Raw genomic sequence first — 17,984 nt, 5'->3', positions numbered from 1 at the left:
AGTAGGTTATATAGAAATAATGATGCTCAAATTGGGTTGGTTCCCACCGTTCAGAGTTAGCTAGCTGAACTGTTGAGTGTCCTATCTAGATGGATAGCGAACGGCACCACACGTGTCAAAGCTAGCAACCTCTCGTGCTTAGCCGCCATTTGTTTTGTTTGGCTAACAAGGAGCGGGGCTGTTTCTTCAAAGTTGTTACCCAACCATTGAATCACCATCCCCCTTTTAATTCCCTTGTAAAGGATAAGCCTAGCAGTGCATTTTACCTCAAGTTACTTGGTTTAAACACAGTCGGCACATGGTGTTAACACGCGCTGACTTGGCTAACTACCTTTGGTGGTGGTTATAGCCAGCTAATTAGGTAGCATCACTCTTAGAGCTACTTTCACTAACCTGAAAGTATATAGAATGACTTTATTTCCCACTCCCCTGGTGAATAAAGCTCTCTTTTTCTCCTTACCTGACTTCCAGCTAATGTTACCTCGTCTGACTTACTTGTTGAAAGCAGCTTGTGGTGCGGGTATCCATCGCTCCCCCCCCCCCCCCCCCCCCGAAGTGAGATGTCGACAGGTTTAACGACCAAGTCATCAGGGAAGGGGGAGAGAATGCAACGCAAGGCTAGCAAGGCTTGTTCTGGCAATTGCAGCAATTACATGGCCCATTCTGATTCCCATCAGTTATGTGCTGCCTGCCTCGGTGTGGACCACACTATGGCAGCTTTCGTGGACCACGCTAGATGTGCACATTGCGCCCAGCTGGGCCCAGGTGTCCTTAAACGTAGAGCAAGCTCCATTCTCTTCCCCAGAGCAGCGGCGCCTGTACACATTGTGTCAACTGTAAGCCCTGCACATCTACATGGACAGGACGAGGCCATTCCGGGGGTGTGACCAACGGTTAGTTTGCTTTACCAAACTTGCTCAGGGTAGGGCTTTGTCCAAACAACGCCTGGGTAGTGGAGGCTATCACCAAGGCCTACAGTTGTCGGGGACTGCAGTCTCCTCTGGGTGTCAAGGCGCTTTCCACTAGAGAAATTGCTACGTTATGGCCACTGTTCAGGGGTATCTCCGTCTCTGAGATTTGTTTGGCGGCTAGTTGGGCTTCCCATCACACCTTTGGGAGGTTCTATCGTCTGGATGTCACTGCGCCCTTCCTGGCACACACAGACCTCGGCGCTGGAACTGAGTAGGATGGATCAGGTACATTACTACAGTTGAAGTCAGAGGTTGGAGTCATTAAAACTAGTTTTTCAATCACTCCGCAAATTTCTTGTTAACAAACTATAGTTTTGGCAAGTCGGTTAGGACATCTACTTTGTGCATGACACAAGTCATTTTTCCAACAATTGTTTACAGATTATTTCACTTATAATTCACTGTATCACAATTCCAGTGGGTCTGAAGTTTACTAAGTTGACTGTGCCAGTTGGTCTGAAGGTCTGAAGTTAACTAAGTTGACTGTGCCTTTAAACAGCTTCGAACGTTCCAGAAAATGATGTCATGGCTTTAGAAGCTTCTGATAGGCTAATGACATTATTTGAGTCAATTGGAAGTTTACCTGTGGATATATTTCAAGGCCTACCTTCAAACTCAGTGCCTCTTTGCTTGACATCATGGGGAAATCAAAAGAAATCAGCCAAGACCTCAGAAAAAAAATTGTAGACCTCCACAAGTCTGGTTCGTATTTGGGAGCAATTTCCAAATGCCTGAAGGTACCACGTACATCTGTACAAACAATCGTACGCAAGTATAAACACCATGGGACCACACAGCCATCATACCGCTCAGGAAGGAGATGCGTTCTGTCTCCTAGAGATGTACGTACTTTGGTGCGAAAAGTGCAAATCAATCCCAGAAAAACAGCAAAGGACCTTGTGAAGATGCTGGAGGAAACCGGAACAAAAGTATCTATATCCACAGTAAAACGAGTCCTATATCGACATAACCTGAAAGGCCGCTCAGCAAGGAAGAAGCCACTGCTCCAAAACCACCATTAAGAAAGCCAGACTACGGTTTGCAACTGCACATGGGGACAAAGATCATACTTTTTGGAGAAATGTCCTCTGGTCTGATGAAACAAAAATATAACTATTTGGCCATAATGACCATCGTTATGTTTGGAGGAAAAAGGGGGAGGCTTGCAAGCTGAAGAACATCATCCCAACCATGAAGCATGGGGGTGGCAGCATCATGTTGTGGGGGTGCTTTGCTGCAGGAGGGACTGGTGCACTTCACAAAATAGATGGCATCATGAGGGGGGGAAAGTATGTGGATATATTGAAGCAACATCTCAAGACATCAGTCAGGAAGTTAAAGCTTGGTCGCAAATGGGTCTTCCAAATGGACAATGACCCCAAGCATACTTCCAAAGTTGTGGCAAAAAGGACAACAAAGTCAAGGTATTGGAGTGGCCATCACAAAGCCCTGACCTCAACCCTATAGAAAATTTGTGGGTAGAACTGAAAAGGCGTGTGCGAGCAAGGAGGCCTACAAACCTGACTCAGTTACACCAGCTCTGTCAGGAGGAATGGGCCAAAATTCACCCAACTTATTGTGGGAAGCTTGTGGAAGGCTACCCGAAACGTTTGACCCAGGTTCAACAATTTAAAGGCAATACTACCAAATACTAATTGAGTGTATGAAAACTTCTGACCCACTGGGAATGTGATGAAAGAAATAAAAGCTGAAATAAATCATTCTCTCAACTATTATTCTGACACTTCACATTCTTAAAATAAAGTGGTGATCCTAACTGATCTAAGACAGGGAATATTTACTAGCATTAAATGTCAGGAATTGTGAAAAACTGAGTTTAAATGTATTTGGCCAAGGTGTATGTAAACTTCCGACTTTAACTGTACATACCACCCCACAGGCTTCTAAGGAAATGATCAATTGGCAATCGGGGCGTTTTTCAAGTGTGCCATAGTGAGATGTCGAACCGAGTCAATTGAAAGCACTTTGGGTTACGGTTTTACCTCTGGTTCTCTGAAGGAGATGAGGGAGACATTTAACCAGATTGCCCCTCTTGCACAACTCGTGTAAGAGGTAGTTCTTAGGAGGAAACCAGAGCATTGCAGAGGTTATATAGGCAAAGCTCTGATTAGCCTGTTAGGTGTGATTGAATAGGCTTCAGCGAGTGACACGCATGAGCTCGTGTTCCATAGTGAGGGGTCTCACTCATTTCTTTCAGGGAACCGGGGTTACAGCTGTAATCCAATGATTTCACATCTCTAATGCAGTTCCACACCCCCAAACAACCGATATGCGGGTGTTGGCTAGCACGGATCTGACAGAATTCACAATGCCTGGGCAGAACTTGGTTCACCAAAGGTCTGCTTTTCTTTCATACTCCATTCATGTACCTTACAAGCTTTTTTCTTGGTCTGTTAGTAAAAAGATGGCGAGCGTTTCATGAAGTCATTAACTTACCTTTGGAGCCAGAATTATTATTGGGCCACTGTAGACTACTTTTAGCATTCTAAAATGTTTAACAGTCCACTGGAAAGCACATGAGAGTTTTGTCTAAATTGTGATGCGTCATGCAGGGCCTCTCCAATCTATTAACCCCCCCAAACCCCTCCTTACTCTCATACTTCCTGATTCACATTCCATTTCTATGACAACTAGCCTACTTCAAGCCCATTCCATAAAATCTAACAACCAATCAGCATTCATCACACTTTCGACTCAGGTGAAACATCCGAGAAGAATGCTGTTGGTATTGCAGATTCCCGAAAGTAGGAAGTAATGTTGTAAATAAAACGTCACAGGGAAAACATTCTTTTAAGCTATTATTTGATTTTCCTCTGGCCAGGAAATGTTTTTTTCCTTTTTTATTAATGTTATTTGGAGCATTTTGTGTGAGACTGCTGCAGCTCAACGAGAGCCCAAGCATGACCTTTTCCACAGCAATTTAAAAAGGAGCTGCTACAGTGTTACATCGTTGCTTGGAAAGCTATGTTTGGGAGTTAGCCTGCATCATAAAACACATGCCAATAGTTTAAAATGTCTCATATTTGAAGTTAGAACTACTGAAATGATTACTCCAATACCAGGCTGGTATTTAATGGGGTTTATTATGAGATGATTATAATAGATTTAAGTGGGGTTCATTCATGCTCGTGATAACTGCATATTTTTTGGGGTGAGCGAATATCTTGTATTATATTAAGTATAAGGTAACGTAGAAGCAGTACAGACAAGCAGTACACAGGGGAGAAACATCATAATAAAAAGAACTAAGAATAAATAAAGTGAAGAATCAAAAAGAAAACACAAAACAAATAGTGTCACAGTTCATGTGTATTCTGTGGTGAATGATGATAACTGCATCATAATGCATTATACCTGCAGGTTTTAAGTAAACTGTTACCAAAGTGGAATTTGTGGTATTGTGCTTAAGGATATATTTATGGCATCAGCTTTGGTTCTGAAGTCGTTGAGCACACCGATCCACCCTTCTTTGCATGCTGATAGGCTCCTGTTTGACCTTGTGCCCTTGGCAAAATATTCATATCAATCTCTGTCAGAGTAAAGGGACTGACGATAGGTATTTTAGCCCTGCATTTCCCTCGTTAGTCACCTTCAGTCCTGTACTTCCTGCAAATAAAGAGTTCATTTTCAACAAAATGTAAAGGGAACCCTTAAAGGGGAATTCCAGTCAGAGATATATGTTGCTCCTCACATTTATTGGTATATTTGATATAATTTATTATGTATGTTTCAAATCAAATTGTATTTGTCAGATGCTTTGTAAGTGACATGCTTACTTACCCAACAATGCAGAAAGAGAGAAAAATAGACAAATATTAACACGAGGAATAAATACACAACGAGTAACGATAACTTGGCTATATACACAAACAGGTAGGGGTAAAGTGACTAGGCAAGAGGATAGATAATAAACAGTAACAGCAGCGCATATGATGAGTCAAAATAGTTAGTCCAAAAAGGGTCAATGCAGATAGTTAAAGAGTTAACCATTAGCTACCCGGACTATTTAGTAATTATATGGCTTGGAGGTAGAAGCTGTTCAGGGTCCTGTTGGTTCCAGACTTGTTGTATTGGTACCGCTGGCCGTGCGGTAGCAGAGAGAACGGTCTATGACTTTGGTGGCTGAAGTCTTTGACAATTTTTAGGGCCTTCCTCTGACACCACCTGGTATAGAGGTCCTGGATGGCAGGGAGCTCGGCTCCAGTGATGTCCTGGGCTGTCCGCACTACCTTCTGTAGCGCCTTGCGGTCGGATGCCAAGCAGTTGCCACAACAAGCGGTGATGCAGACAGTCAAAATGCTCTCAAAGGTGCAGCCAAAGAACATTTTAAGGATCTGAGGACCCATGCCAAATCTTTTCAGCCTCCTGAGGGGGAAAAGGCATGGTTGTGCCTTCTTCACAACTCTGTTGGTGTGTGTGGACCATGATCATTTCTTAGTTTGAATTTGAATTTATTTTATTTTTACAGGGACAGTGCACATTAATCACATTAATCAGTGATGCGGACGCCAAGGAATTTAAAGCTCTCGACCTGCTCCACTACAGCCCGTCGATGTGGATGAGGGCGTGCTTGCCCCTCCGTTTCCTGTAATCCACGATCAGCTCCTTTGTCTTGCTGACGTTGCGGGAAAGGCTGTTGTCCTGGCACCACACTGCCAGGTCTCTGACCTCCTCCCTGTAGGCTGTCTCATCGTCGTCGGTGATCAGACTTACCACAGTCGTGTCCTTTGCAAACTTAATGATGGTGTTGGAGCCGTGCGTGGCCACACAGTCGTGAGTGAACAGGGAGTATAGGAGAGGACTAAGCACGCATCCCTGAGGGGCCCCCGTTTTGAGGGTCAGCATGGCGGATGTGTTGTTGCTTACCCTCACCATCTGGGGGTCAACCCGTCAGGAAGTCCAGGATCCAGTTGCAGAGGGAGGTCCTTAGCTTAGTGGGGAGCTTGGAGGGCACTATGGTGTTGAACGCTGAGATGTAGTCAATGAACAGCATTCTCATGTCGGTGTTCCTTTTGTCCAGGTGGGAAAGAGCAGTATGGAGTGCAACAGAGATTGTATTATCATTGGATCTGTTGGGGCGGTATGCGAATTGGAGTGGGTCCAGGGTGTCTGGGATGATGGTGTTGATGTGAGCTGTGATCAACCTTTCAAAGCATTTCATGGCTACAGATGTGAGTGCTACAGGGCGATAGTCATTTAGACAGGTTACCTTGGCGTTTTTGGGCACAGGGACTATGATGGTCTGCTTGAAACATGTAGCTATTACAGACTGGGTCAGGGAGAGGTTGAGAATGTAACTGAAGACACTAGCCAGCTGGTCAGCACATGCTCTGAGTACGCGTCCTGGTAATCCGTCTGGCCTTGTGAATGTTAACATTTTTAAAGATCTTTCTCACATCGGCTATGGAGAGGGTGTTCACACATTCGTCTGGAACAGCTGGTGCCCTCATGCATGATTCAGTGTTGCTAGCCTCGAAGTGAGCATAGAATCCTTTTAGCTCGTTGGTAGGCTTGCGTCAATGTACAGCTCGCAGCTGGGTTTCTATTTGTAATCCGTGGTTATTTGCAAGCCCTGCCACATCTGATGAGCTTCAGAGCCATTGTAGTTGGATACTATCTTGATGGCTTGGGGGTAAAAGCTGGCCTGTTTGATGGTTCGTCGGAGGGCATAGCAGGATATCTTATAAGCATCCGGATTAGTTTTCCACTCCTTGAAAGCAGCAGCTCTAGCCTTTAGCTCAGTGTTGATGTTGCCTGTAATCCATGGCTTCTGGTTGGGATGTGTACGTACGTCACTGTGGGGACTACATCGTTGATGCACTTATTAATGAAGCAGGTGACTGATGTGGTAAACTCCTCAATGCTATCGGATGAATCCCGGAACATATTCCAGTCTGTGCTAGCGAAACCGTCCTGTAGCTTAGCATCCGCTTCATCGTACCACTTCTGTATTGAGCACGTCACTGGTACTTCCTGTTTGAGATTTTACTTGCATGCAGGAATCAGGAGGATAGAGTTATGGTCAGATTTGCCAAAGGAAGGGAGAGCCTTGTATGCTTTTCTGTGTGTGTGGAGTAAAGGTGATCTAGAGTTTTGTCGCCTCTAGTTGCACAGGTGACATGCTGGTAAACATTTGGTAAAACTAATTTTAGTTTCCATGCATTAAAATCACCGGCCACGAGAAGCGTTGCCTCTGGATTAACATTTTCTTGTTTGCCTTAGGCCATATACAGCTCATTGAGTGCGGCGTTAGTGCCAGCATCGGTTTGTCACATACAACACTTTAAGGAACACAGAGAAAAATACAAAGTAGTCTGTGATGTCAGAGGTTTACGTTCCCTCTCCTCTACCTATTCATGGGAATAGTTTTAAGTGTTGTCATCAACAATGATGGTATATCATGGCAGGGGATACAGTAGCTGTATGATAGTATTGTGGACGCACAATTAGCTCAATTGAGACTGGGATTTCCACTTCTAATTTACGCTAACTCCTGTGGCAGTATTGAAGATTTGAGACACATAAACATTAGTGAATACACTCATAAAACTCATGAAAATCATTATAATGGCATGTTTAACCATTGTATACATTTGAAAGTAGTGCCTTCTTAGGTTTAGACAGGGGAGATACTGTATAATCCATTGTATAATTTACACTAGCTAGTGTGAAACTTGTGAAAAGCTAGCCCATTTGCTACTCATATGTTCCTACGTTCTATGTTCTACTCCTAGAGCCAGTTTGCGCTGTTCTATGAAGGAAGTAGTACACAGTTGTACCAGATCTTCAGTTTCTTGGCAATTTCTCGCATGGATCAGCCTTAATTTCTCAGAACAAGAATAGACTGACGAGTTTCAGAAGAAGGTACTTTGTTTCTGGCCATTTTGAGCCTGTAATCGAACCCACAAATGCTGATGCTCCAGATACACAACTAGTCTAAAGAAGGACAGTTTTTTGCTTCTTTAATCAGCATTTTAATGGACAAAAGATGTGCTTTTCTTTCAAAAATTAGGACATTTCTAAGTGACCACAAACATTTTCGAACCGTAATGTAAGTGCCATAAAGTAGTCATAAAATAGCCGTAAAGTCATCAGAAGAAACTCTCTACAACACTCTCTATAGCTTACTGTATGTTTCACTTATTAAAAGCTAACAAATGTTGATTGTTGACACCTGAATTAAACAAAATGCAGCAGGAGAATGTGAAGGAGTTTCATGTATTGTCTGTATGTGTCAATATGGGAGCCTATTTCTATTTAGTGGTTCTGGCTTCAGTGTTGTAAAATGAGACAGCAGGACATGTCACATAAATGCAATGCTAATTCAGTTATTTCAGAGAGCAGCCTAAAGACAGACATGACTGTCCTTGAACCTGACCGTTCACAACACAACCACTCAGTAAGAAAGTTGTAGTTGTCTAGTCTCTGGCATAGCTTGGAGTTAACACAGCACGTCTGGGTCTAGGCCTAGATAGTGTGAGAAATCTGGGAATCCTGCAATTACTGATATACTGAAACACCAGCTATTTCATTCAAAGAAGAGGGCTGTCTTGAATTGATAATGTCTTTACTATTAAATGAATACACATGAAATCAGGTACATTTACATTACATAGAAAAGGAAGAGAAATGCTATGGAATTGTACTGCTAATTCATTCAATGTCTCATATATAGATATTATGAGACGTGTCCACTTTCACAATATGCTCTGGGCAATAAAAAATATCTTTAATACATTTAATCTATCCAAATGTTTAAATCTGGGTTTATTTTCCCAATGAGGCCCTAGCCTCAGAGGGAGCATGCAGTTCACCAGCAGTGGAACTGATGTCGGCAGGATGTCACGACGCAACCCTTCATGTTGGCCTCCAGTTCCCACCCCATGGCACTGGCAGTCCAGGTTAATGTTTTGGAACTGCATGAGGTGTTTGGCCCCGAGCTGAACGGCGTGCAAAAGCGTGTCAGGGACCCAATAACTCAGACTTAATGGCTGAGCTAGGGCGATTGTTATCTGTTATGGTATGCTGTAGATATTCCACTGGACCTTAATAAAGAAGAGACTGCAGTGTATTGGTACCCGTGAGATTCTAATATGGGAATGGTTTCATGTTCATAAACGCTGACACCAGTTGCTAACCTGATAGATATTGTATATACTGTATTGATAACATGGAATGATAAGCTGGTATTTGTAGATAACATGGAATGATAACCTGGTACCCACATAAATAACCTGTAATGATAACCTTAATGATAACTTGGTCTTTATAGATAACTGGAATGATAACCTGGTATTTATAGATAACCTGGAATGGTCTTTGATAACCTGGTATTTGTAGATAACTTTGAATGATAACCTGGTATTCATAAATAACCTGGAATGGTCTCTGATAACCTGGTATCTGTAGATAACCTTGAAAGATAGCTTGGGACGATAACCTGGCATTTGTAGATAACCTGGAATGATAACCTGGTATTCATGTGCTGTTTATCTTTTGTTACAGTGCTGTCAGTTGATGGCTTAGGAGAGGATGTGCTGGCTGGTACTCTTGGAATTGGCAGAGAAAGAGCAAATATTATGACTGGTCATCTGGGGTGAGACAACGGACATCGATAACCACAGATCTACTGCAAGAGTGAACCCAGCGATCGGACATCGGAAGTTTGAATGGACAAATTAGACAGTGGGACACTATACGGAGTGCACAAGGAACGAAAATCTTTCCTAGTAAACCTGGAGGCAGGGAAATGAGTAAGTCATGGCCCAAATGATTGCCTTAATTATTACATATATACCAATATATGAAGTGATGAAACTAGAGACTTATCTGAGTTCAAATATGTTTTTCTTTATGTGTGAAACAGTGTCTTGTAAGGAACAGATGTGAATATTTTAATAAGATAGAGAAAAATTGTTTGGTTGTAATGTCGACAATGTTTTAGTTGGGTCTGCTTTGTAGGTGTCATTGATAACCAAATGGTGGAGCTGCTCTCTGCTTACTTGCAGCCAGCAGAATGAGTTGATCTATTTTTATCTCGTTTCGTATTGTCAACCAAAATAAGGCTGGCTTGAGGCGGAGCTGCTCACTCAGCTACCAGCTACAATGTCTTTCAATTCACAACATCGTGTTATGACAACTATATTCCAACTCAGAAAGGAGTAGGGAGTCAAAAATTAGACAAAATGACTCTACAATATACATGAAACATATCTGATTATTTTTCTCCTCTTTTTTTTCACATACTGTAAGCATCTGTTCACACACTCTCAAACACAAAAGATGTCAGGTACGCACACACACACACACCCACACACACACACACACACACACACACACACACACACACACACACACACACACACACACACACACAGAATGATCTACCGAAGTGACACAAAGGGTTTTCCCTAAGATGCAAATTGTATTATGTTAGTGATAGAATTGACCAGCTGCTTTGTTGACGCAAACCTCGATCCATTTAAAGTTAACTGTATGCAAAGTAACATGGAAGTGTGTTCTATATTTTTTTAAACCTAGCCTTGACTATATTACTTAACCAAAGTTTAAACCCTGATTTTATTGTACGTGGTGGACACTTCCTCTGGAGATGTTGTGAAAATAGATACACATTGAATAGAACATATGCTGATGTTTATATTTCTGTGTCCAACAATGTGTCGCAAATCATGACATTCGAGACAATTCTATTTCGTTTGACTGTTAACAATGTTCAGATCTTGAGAAGTCATGTTCCATTTTTATTCACATGTACATTGAACATGTTGTGGATGCTGCGCCAACAAGGTCCATGATTTTCCCCTTCAATTTAGTTTTTTGACAAGTGGGCTATTTCTTTTTTTGTGCTAGTTCTCATATAACTGCTCGTAGAAAATCCGCCCACTCTCTTTTGGCCTGCTTTCAAAGACACAGATTTCTTTGCACTTCCTGCTTTTTGCAGCTTTGTCAGACAAATCAAGTGTTTGCTTTTTTAAAACATAAACGACATCTTATGTTTGTTATGTTTAACCCCATCGTTCTTACATTCAGTCAACAGCCAAGAACTTAGTAATGCTCGCTCCTGGGCGTACTGTCTATTATTGTCAGGTCAGCCCATGATGACTGTGCTTTAGAACATCAACTACAGAGTTCTTTAATCCTTTTATGTTATTGAAAGGGGTGGAACCTAATATTTTATACTGTATTATTTGCATAGGCAATGTATTGCATTTCTATTCTCTTCCATAAAAAGAAAATGAACATATTTCATTGTACTGTCTGAAAAGACAGAACATTTTAATCTGGAGAAGGAAATTCCTCTCATATCAGTGTCTGCCCCCCCCCCACACACACACACACACCACCACCACTCCACCAATATGTGTCTATTTTTATTGGTTATGATATATCCCTCTATTACAAAATAGTTAGAGGTCTGTAGTCAAGATTTTCCTCAATGTTCAGAAAACCCTATCAAACTTACCATGCTAGCCTCTGCTAAAATTGACTTTGTTATCAAATTCTTAAGCATCATTGGCTATTTACCCTTGATTGCAGAAAGAGTAAGTGCTGTTTATTCCCTGATCCCATAGTCCCATTGTTCTACATTTTGAAGCAAACACAAAGCGCATGCACATTCTGATAATTGATGTCGGTCAATCAGTGTATAAGTTTAAAACGAAATCCCTCGGCAATTAATGGTATCATTTAGTGTGCCTAGCAAGAAGTTGCTGTGTCTTGCCATAGTTAAGCTAAAATACTCTGGATTCCCAAATTGTAGTTGAATAAGCAGTAACTTAAGGGAAAACAAAGAGAAAGATGTATCTTTCAAAATCCAGTTTTTCTAGTATATTACGATGTTACTATACTGTTAGATACTGTATACTGTTAGCAAAGCTGACCTTCTTCCTAGATAACTACCCAATCCGTAGTACAACTCCGAAGTGGTGGCTTCTTTTGAAAATATCAGTCAGTGTTATGTCCCAGCCTAAAGCACTTTGCATAATGATGAAAATGTAAAAAAAAAATCTAAAATCATTCTAAGTAATTGGTATAGCCTGAGAACCCAACAATGATATTTGACTACATTATGGTAGCATATTATGGTAATGGCCTAATTGTGATTGGACTGAACTGAAAAGACAAAGTTAAAGAAAAGGCGTTTTACAATGCCCTAATATCAAAGATGGGGCTTAGGCCTGTCTACAGTATCTATACGTATCCTTAGTATAGATATGAGGCCTGCTTCAAGGTGTGGCTAGTTACAGTGAAAAGGTCAAAAAAATGTACATGTAGCTAGTCTGTCTTTGAACACTAACCTGGGCCCGTACTCACACAAAGTGTCTCAGAGTGCTGATCTAGGATCAGTTCCCCTGTCCGGGTTATCTTATTCGTTGTAATATAAAAGGCAAAACGGATCCTTTATCAGCACTTCTACTCTGACACGCTTGATACATACAGCCCCAAATATTACAAATATATACAAATCAAATCAAGTTCATCACTTCAATATCATTATAAAGACATGTTGAACCGTTGTATACATTTGAAAGTAGTGCCTTCTTAGGTATAGACTGGGGAGCTGCTAAGGGTCCATTGTGTATATATAAATATAACAAAAATATACAAATCAAATCAAGTTTTATTTTTCACACGCTTCATAGTCAACAGGTGTAGACTAACAGTGAAATGCTTACTTACGGGTTCATTTCCAACAATGCCGAGTTAAAGATAAAAAAATGTAATACGACATTTAAATAGTGACACAAGGAGTTAATACACAGCGAATAACAAATCAAAATAAAGAGTAAAAGTAACATGGCTATATACAGGGAGTACCAGTAACGAGACGATGTGCAGAGGTACGAGGTAATTGAGGTAGCTATGTGCTGTACATATAGGTAGGGGCAAATTCACTAGGCAACAGGATAGATAATATACAGTAGCAGCATGCGTATGTGGTGAGTGTGTGTGTGTTGCGTCAGTATGCATATGTGTGCATGTTATGTGTGTGTGGACGTATGTAGGGTGTGTGTGTTTGTTACAGTAATATGTTTCAGCCATGGAATCATTGTACCATCACTAAGTACGTTTACCGTGAACATCTACATGGAAATGACATGGGTTATTTTTCTGTTCAAATGTAACTCACTGTTAATGCAGTCTGCGTATGTGTGTGTGTGGGTCTGAACCATTCATTTTCATGAACACTGGAGGGTCGTTAAGGGAGTGAAATCAAAATGGAACTTGATATTAAAACAAGTCGGTTGAAGTGTATTTCAGGAAGTGTATAATATTTCTACAGTCCAAATGTGATAAAGTACCCATGTTTTGGTCAGCCTTGCTTTTCTTCTGCATGATGCTTTGTTTTTGAAACGTGCATCCTAATCTGAGATGTTTGTATTCTTTTCTTGCGGTTACTTCTTCTCTGTGTATTATCTTTGGAGCTCGTTCATTTCCTACCTATATTTTTATTTCCTTTTTATTTAGGTAAATCTTCAGACTTTTTGATTTTCTACATTAATATCATTTTTGTAGGCAGCAATATGAGATGTGATCAAACGGAGTATGTGCAATGTTGAATAAAGAAAAATATAATATATGAAATAGAAACAACTGCGAGAGTGACTCGAAGGTATTGCAACAACGTGATCTATGAGTGGTATTCCTATGTCACCTCATCATTTACTGGTTATGTCCTTATGCAAGAAGCACGTTGGACATGTTTTGCCTTATTTTCTCTCCCATAGCCGTTGATATATAGTGTTTGGCAGGATTCACGATTTAGACTTTTACAATAATAGGACCCATGTTGGCACCAAAAGTTCTAAAACAATGACATAGGATTCCAATGTTAACATTGAGGAGCACTTCATCATCAACAGCATTGCTTGACCAGTACAAAAATATTCAAAAATCCAAAGACGCATATGACAATTACAATAAATAAGGACTTTAAGAATTCAATTCGGAATAAGATGTTTCCCTAAAAATGTTTATTGCAGCCGTAGGCATTCTGTGACTCATCCTAGTTTTTCCAAATTTGAAAACAGACAGTGTCACCCAGGGTCTTTTAGAATGTTCCAAGCTTTCTTACGTCTGTCACCCAGTTGCCTCGAAGGCTTCCCAATAACCAGAAATATTCTGTATAAACCACTCTTGACAATTTTCTTTTACTCTTATCTCATCATTTGAAAGATATTCTTGACAAGACCTTGTACACCGTTTCTAAAATATGTTAGTCCACAACAATGTCCTCAGAAAATCTTAGAGCTGCATGGATTCCTCGAGACTATAACCAGTGTAGCCTTGTCGCGAACCAGGCTTCCCGAAAACAAGTTCCATGGCAGAAATGAGCTAAAGAGGGGTCAAACCACGTCAAACCACTCAAATGCCTTGCTTGGGCAGAGCTCCAAAGGTGGTCACCAGATGAATGCTGTGAGGATGTAAGATGTCTACAATACAAGCACTGGTGACAAAACATTTTAGAACGTTTTTTAGCACGCTGGTTTTCACGGAATTTATATTTTATTTCGAGATGAGCTAAAGCTGCAGCACGGGAGAAATGGTCTACAATACTGGCCATATCAATAATTAAAAAAAATATGTTTCTGGAGTGATATTTGGCTGTGCAGGCTAGCATGAGGGACAGGAAGTAGCTAGCCACTATGAGGTTCACTTTGAGAAAAGTCAGCTAACCTTGTATTGTTAGCCACTAGCTAGTTCAATTTCTGTCACGATTAGAAAGCCATTAAAAAAAATAAAAAAATAAAGAATGTTATTGACATAAAAGGTTAGCTGTGAGCCCAGTATCTAGCTTATCCAGGGTCAGTGATAGACCTACATAGAGCAACCATGTACTGTCTATCTCCCTCAAACCTCGAAGCCTTTTTTTCTTTGTTCCCCTGTAATCACGGACTGATTTAGACCTGGGACACCATGTGGATGCAATTAATTATCAAGTAGAACAGAAAACCAGCAGGCTCTGGACCTTGTAGGATAAGAGTTGAATACCCCTGGTCTATCTACTATGGGAACAACCGCAACCTTTTTGCAACCAACACTGCTAAAATGAATTAAATTAAACCTCATAATATGTTACCTATAATGCTAACCTCCTGTAGCCAAATTGTCATCTCCTTATTTTTATATGGTACCTAAATTACAAGGGTTGGATTTGCACTAAACATTTTTATATGTCAACACTTAAAAAATCTGGTATATGGTTTGCCTCATATACACTGTCTGCTGGTATCATTTTAAATTGAGAACATATAGCTCAACATGTAAAGTTGAGCTATTCTCTGTTTCAGATGACAGATCCCCATAAGGCCAGTAATGCCTCCATACTGTAGGCCTATGGTTGCATTGGTGATGCATGTCATATGATAAGCTGCTAAATGAATTCAGATAGCTGATATACTGAGACAGTTACAATCAAACAAAACAGATTGGAGAACTAGACAAAAAGGAAATGTCAATTTGGGAATACAACAGAGAAACACAGACAAGAAAATGACTTTAAACCTACACAATTCTCTCCACCAACAAGAGGGGTGTGAACAGTGCTTGTGCCCATTGAAATAGACGTGGCGCCGGATGTTCCCCAATGCTGGAAGGTGGGCCCCGAGTGAAAACGTTTGGGAACCCCTGGTCTACAAAACAATAGATCATTGAGTAGTAACAAGTAGGCTATTATTACTAAAGCATCATTTCAGGTGAACAAATAAAAGTCCATACCAGCGGTGGCCAACCTTGCTCCACTGATCCCTGATCTACTGGGTGTTCTGGCCCAGCAATAGCACATTTGATTATCAACTCATTAGTTTGGATAAGTTTAATCAGGTGTGTTATTGCTGGGCTGAAACATAACCCTGCACACCCAGCAGACCTCCAGCAGGATTGGCCTGCTCCAATTGTCATAGGTTTATACATTATGTATGATGTTTAACTGTATTTCTGTATACAACATGTGCTTACATTAGGTAGGAATACACATATAACCCATGGCATATACACTCAATGTCCAGTTTATTAGGTACATCCATCTAGTACCGGGTCGGAACCCCCTTTGCCTCCAGAACAGCCTGAATTCTTCAGGGCATGGAAACGTTGATCAATTGGTATCAAGGGACCTAACGTGTGCCCGGAAAACATTCCCCACACCATTACACCACCACCACCACCAGCCTGTACTGTTGACACCAGGCAGGATGGGACTCATGCTGTTTACGCCAAATCCTGACTCTGCCATAGACATGACGCAACAGAAACCGGGATTTGTCGGACCAGGCGATACTCTCAATTGTCCAGTGTTGGCGATCGCGTACCCACTGGGGCCGCTTCTTCTTGTTTCTAGGTGATAGGAGTGGAACCCATTGCGGTCGTCTGCTGCAATAGTCCATCAGTGACAAGGACCGATGAGTTCTGCCTTCCGAGATGCCGTTCTGCACACCACTGTTGTACTGTGCCGTTATTTTCCTGTTTGTGGCCCGCCTGTTAGCTTTCACGATTCTTGCCATTCTTCTTCGACCTCTCATCAACAAACTGGATGTTTTTTGTTTGTCCCACCATTCTCGGTAAACCCTAGACACTGTCGTGCTTGAAAAGCCCAGGAGGTCGGCCGTTTCTGAGATACCGCAACAGGTGCGCCTTGCACCGACGATCATACCACGCTCAAAGTCGCTTAGGTCACTCGTTTTGCCCATTCTAACACTCAATCGAACAGTAACTGAATGCCTTATCTGCCTGCTTTATATAGCAAGCCACGGCTACGTGGAGCAAATCATTTTCGTGAACGGGGTGGGGTATCAAATAAACTGGTAGACCTACCTATGTTAGCAAATGTTCTATACAAAAATACCGCTGGTATGCACAGTTGCTTTGTGAGAATGTGTTAAAGTTCACAGTTAGCCATTGTTATGTATGTATTTCACATAGCTAAACAGTGTGTTAAGTTAGTTAGCTAGCTAGCAGCTTATTTGAGTTAACCTACAAAGTGGCCTATTACTAGTACTGTAATACATCGTTTAACATTTTCAAAATGTATTTACTTACTTGAATAGGTTCTCCCACTTCCTCCGTTTTTTGAATCCTTAAAAAAACTAAATAATAATCTTCCAGATTTTTCCAGTGATAGCAAAGTGCAGCCAGCAGCCAAATGGATGAATGGAATTGTCACCAGAGCGGTTTAGAATGTGTTGTGATGTTTGACTTTACCAGCATAATCCACTTTCAGTTTTTAGAAACATAAATCACAGACTATCGGCCACACTTGACAACTTCAAAGCGGGCACTTGAAACTAGCAACTCCTCTCTACAAAATGTGTCCTACTGGATGGAAAACAGTGATGCACATAACACACAGCACCCCTTCTATGGGCGTGTGGGGGGAGGGTTCTTGAAACGTAACATCCAATAAACATTCAAACTGTTTTTGCGATACATAATTCTCCAGTCCTCCAAGGGAGGCATGACAACGATGTGATTTTGAAGGTATGGCAACGCGAGACTATAACCAGTGTAATCTCTTAAAGTCACATCTAAATATGAAATCATGTTTTTCAAAATCGTCCACTACTTCAGCAAGTAAGCCATCAACTGTTGCTGGTTGGAATGAATGTGAACTGTCCCTTTGGTTACCTAATGATTTATTTATTATAAAAGCAGGATGTTAATGTCATGGAACATTTGACGCCAACCAGTGGTTCGCTGGCTCTGAGTCTCTCCCTCAGTTACTGTTCAGTTAGATAAAAGGATCCAGCATGTTTTTTATGACTGGCCCCTTTTGTCTCTCACTCAATGTCAGCTCACCTCCGTCACTAGAGATTGAGGATCACAATAACAGGACGTTTTCTTCCAAAGGCGTCTTTAGGTTGTTGTTTTTGAAACCTGATGCTCGAGTCATTCATGTTTGGCACTGTTTAAATATTTTAAATGGGTCTGTCGTGCTGCAATTACTTGACTCTTGGACAAGCGCCAGCCGCATCAGTC

At 41.3% G+C, this 17,984-nt stretch overlaps 1 protein-coding gene across 1 annotated transcript in view; it reads left to right on the top strand.

The window, feature by feature from the left end:
* LOC106561928 (potassium voltage-gated channel subfamily A member 1) overlaps positions 1–12,132 on the top strand; it is a 38,077-nt gene extending 25,945 nt beyond the window's left edge. Inside the window, exon 2 of the mRNA XM_045688976.2 lies at positions 9,498–12,132. The gene's annotated coding sequence lies outside the window, so the exon portion shown is untranslated. The remainder of the gene's footprint in view (positions 1–9,497) is intronic.
* The last annotated feature ends 5,852 nt before the right edge of the window (positions 12,133–17,984 follow it).

Source organism: Salmo salar, chromosome 11 (genome assembly GCF_965601325.2).
Source record: "Salmo salar chromosome 11, fSalSal1, whole genome shotgun sequence".
NCBI lineage: Eukaryota > Metazoa > Chordata > Actinopteri > Salmoniformes > Salmonidae > Salmo > Salmo salar.
The sequence above is the reverse complement of the archived record's forward strand: the minus strand, read 5'-3'. Positions and strand labels throughout refer to the sequence as shown.